Source organism: Herpailurus yagouaroundi, unplaced genomic scaffold (assembly GCF_014898765.1).
Source record: "Herpailurus yagouaroundi ecotype Mexico unplaced genomic scaffold, PumYag 66100, whole genome shotgun sequence".
NCBI lineage: Eukaryota > Metazoa > Chordata > Mammalia > Carnivora > Felidae > Herpailurus > Herpailurus yagouaroundi.
In genome coordinates, this window is record NW_024419156.1 from 1 (window position 1) to 3803 (window position 3803).

Here is a 3803-nt window from a genome sequence, read left to right on the forward strand (position 1 = left end):
TGAGTTTTCCTCTAGTAGCTTCCAAAGAAAAGGCACGGGAATAAACAGCATGTGTGAAGATGCCTTTGTTCTTGACTGGCATTTGGCTGGGTGTTCTTCCTACCACTTCTTTTAAATGCCCCAAGTTGTTAGGCCTTTTTTCCTGAACATTCTAAGAGTCGGGGATGGGCATCCCGGGAAAGCCTCTGTCTTATTTTTCCTCAATTTTTCAACTCACTGTCTTTTTGTTTTACCTTCTCGGAGATTTTACAAATTTTATAAACTCTTTTAACTCTTAGAGAGAATGTTTATCTGAAAACATTTATTTTTATTTTAAACACACTTCCTAGGGAGTGATGCTCCAGTGTGGACCCTGGGTCTGGTGCTGCGTTACAGAGGACAGTCCCTTGTGGGTCACTCAAAGGATTACGGCCTTTGGTGGGGAGTGCTCCCCCAGGAGGTACCCACCAGAGTGCTCCCCAAGAGGTGCCCACCAGAGTGCTCCCAATGGGTTGCTTCATCAGAGTGCTCCCAGGAGGATGCTTCACCAGAGTGTTCCCAGGAGGTATCCACCACAATGCTCCCAGGAAGTACCCACCCCAGTGCTCCCAGGGGGTGCTTCATCAGTGTTCCCAGGAGGTACCCACCACAGTGCTCCCAGGGGGACACTTCACCAGAGTGTTCCCAGGAGGTACCCACCACAGTGCTCCCAGGGGGATGCTTCACCAGAGTGTTCCCAGGAGGTACTCACCACAGAGCTCCCAGGGGGATGCTTCATCAGAGTGCTCCCAGGAAGTACCCACCAATGCTCCAGGGGGATGCTTCACCAGAGTGCTCCCCAAGAGGTGCCCACCAGAGTGCTCCCAATGGGATGCTTCACCAGAGTGTTCCCAGGAAGTACCTACCACAGTGCTCCCGGGGGGTGCTTCACCAGAGTGCTCCCAGGAAGTACCCACCACAGTGCTCCCAGGGGGTGCTTCAATCAGAATGCTCCCAGGAGGTACCCACCACAGTGCTCCTGGGGGGTGCTTCATCAGAGTGCTCCCAGGAAATACCCACCAATGCTCCAGGGGGATGCTTAATCAGAGTGCTCCCAGGAAGTACCCACCACAGTGCTCCCAGGGGGGTGCTTCACCAGAGTGCCCCCCAGGAAGTACCCACCACAATGCTCCCAGGGGGTGCTTCATCAGAGTGCTCCCAGGAGGTATCCACCTCCCAGGGGGATGCTTCCCAGGGGGATGCTGCCCAGGGGTGCTCCCAGGGGGATGCTTCAGAGTGTTCCCAGGAGGTATCCACCACAGTGCTCCCAGGAAGTACCCACCCCAGTGCTCCCAGGAAGTACCCACCACCAGTGCTCCCAGGGGGATGCTTCACCAGAGTGCTCCCGGAGTGTATCCACCAGAGTGCTCCCCAGGGAGCAGAACCTCACTATGGATTTTGCTCCATCAGGAGTCACCCTCAAGGATAACACACCGTTAGAGAAAGTGACCCCTTGACGATGACATCCCTCAGGGCTGTTACATCCTGCCCCGGTGCAGATACCAACTCTCTCCCTCGGGTGCCATTCCACCAGGGGACCTTACCTGGGACGGGGTGAGCACCGGCCTACTCCCCTCACCCTACGGTTCAGTGCAGACTGTGTTTTGGCTTCTCACGCAAATGCTGCATTGACGTGCCATCCCTGGACCTGCAGGTGGTCCTAGTCAAGGGAAGAGCCTGAAATGCATCTCTGCTCAGACCCACCCATGAGTACGTCCCCAGAGCCCTGGGGGCCGGCGGGCCGGCCGCCCTGTGCATCTTCTCACTGCGCTGCTCGGCCTTGGCGGCGGTGTGGTTTAGCCCGGGCCGCTGGGCACAGCGGGCTCCGTGCGAGGCACCCCCGACTCTCCATGGCGGGGGGGGGGGGGGGGGCGCGCCTCTTAGGCTCAGGGCACTTCCGGGCCTGGCTTCTCAGCTAACAGGCAAATCCACTCAGGGGGCTCCGTCCGGGCCCCCACTTCCGGACCATGGACAGAGCAGGGGAAATGGCCCCCTGCCGTCCTCCCCCAGGGCGTGGAGGTGGCCAGTTCTGCCTCTGCCCCCTCCCTCCCCGAGCCCTCATTTCTCCACAGAAGGGTCACCCGGCTCTGAATGGTGCTGGGGCAGCAGGAACAAGGCCGGCCCTCCACGGAGGTGAGCCGCCACCCGGTGCGCAGAGAAGACTGAGCAGGCAGAAAGGGCGGGACGGGACGAGGGACAGGCCCCAGGCAAAGGCCGGGAGGGCATCCCACAGCAGGAGCGGCCCTGGGGGAGCCAGTCCAGGTGAAGCCGGAGATGGGAAGGTCTAGAAGCCCACGAGGCACTCCGCCCCTAGGCAGGGGTGACCGGCAACCCCGGGGCTCCGCCCAACGCACCCGGCAAAGACCCCCTACCTTCTCCAATGCCACACAAAACACCCAACCACCTCGTGATCGAAATCAAGACTGTATTTATCTTCATTGATTGACACGAGAACTGAATGTTTAAAGCAACCACAGTCCACAGTGGAAACGGGTTGAAAGTACAGAACGGAGCAAATGGCTGCGGACGTCGAACCGACAAGGCTCAAAAGTGCGGCGGACACACGTGTGGCCGCCGGGGAACAGAAAAGGGCGCTGAGGGCAGGGCGAGGCGGCGTTCGAGAGGTTATGAAAGCAAACCCGAAAGCAAAAGGAAATCATGCCAAGGCCTCGGTCGGGGCAGGGCCACGCTGAGAAACGTTTGCTGACGGCCTTTGCACAGGAGAGAAAACACCAGTTACCGTTTCGTTTTGTGATGAACCTTTACTCTTCACTCCTAAAAGTCTGCTTGTCAGGTACAGATTCCGAAAACGCTGCGCAAACGAAACCAGGATCCACGGAAGTGTCCTGCGGCCAGAGCCGGCCAGTCCCAGGGAGGGCAGGGCCCCGGGGCTGGGGACCGGGGAGGCCGGCGTGGCCGCTCCGAGCCTCGTTCCCCGGACGGCGGCCCAGCCCCACCTCAGAGCGCTTGCATAGTTGAAGGGTCGGTGCTGCAGTTAAACTTGCGCGCGTTTCCAACTGACAGCGAGGGTTTTTTTTGTGTGTGACCGTGTTAAACAAATAACCAGAGAGGTTTCTAGAAACTTTTTATAAAGTCTACCCAGGTTAAGAATTTAATAACGCCATATATTTATATTAACAGACTATTTACATATTTCATTTTTTTTAAAAACCGAAAAAAATCCTCTTACGCTTCTGCATAATAAGGCAAAAAAAGTTTTGTACATTATTATTATTATTTTCATATATATCTGTAACTTCGGTTCCCAGTACCAAGGGAGGGCCAGGGCCGGCCCTGAGTGGGGGGGCCTCACAGTGCGCTGGACAAAATGACCGTGTTTTCTCCATAAATAAGACAAGATCCTGGGGCTCTAGAGAGGGATCTGAGGCCTTTACATTGCAAATCCGAACTGAAGGTAAAAAAGCAAAAGTTTCTTGTTTTAAGTGTCTAAAGAGCACAAAATTGAAAAAAATACAAATCTATTAAAAACGCTTCTCACCTGTGGGAAAAGATATACAAACTCGAATTCTCTTCCAGTGGCCTAACCTCAAGCTCGGACAACGAAAGATCACCCCCAGCAAGGCTGCGGATGAAACTCCCCGACTCCGCGGGCTTCGAGCGGAAAGCGAAGGTCACCCCAGGACTGACGGCGCTGTGCTTAGGTTCTAGAAACGTCCACGTAGAAAAGTTTACAGCAGTGCATTTGTGGGAGGGTCTCTGTACAGGCGGCGCGGGGTCCCGCGGGGACTACCGCGCCTCCACCTCCTGGGGGTTGCGGGACGGGG

The 3803-nt window shown here is 56.2% G+C and overlaps 1 long non-coding RNA gene across 1 annotated transcript; it reads right to left on the reverse strand.

Moving 5' to 3' along the window:
- Positions 1-2426: 2426 nt before the first annotated feature.
- Positions 2427-3797, reverse strand: LOC121024577 (uncharacterized). Its single transcript, XR_005787753.1, has 2 exons — positions 3518-3797; positions 2427-3427 (listed from the first exon to the last, which is right to left on the reverse strand). It is a non-coding gene; the product is annotated as an uncharacterized LOC121024577 (long non-coding RNA).
- Positions 3798-3803: the final 6 nt, after the last annotated feature.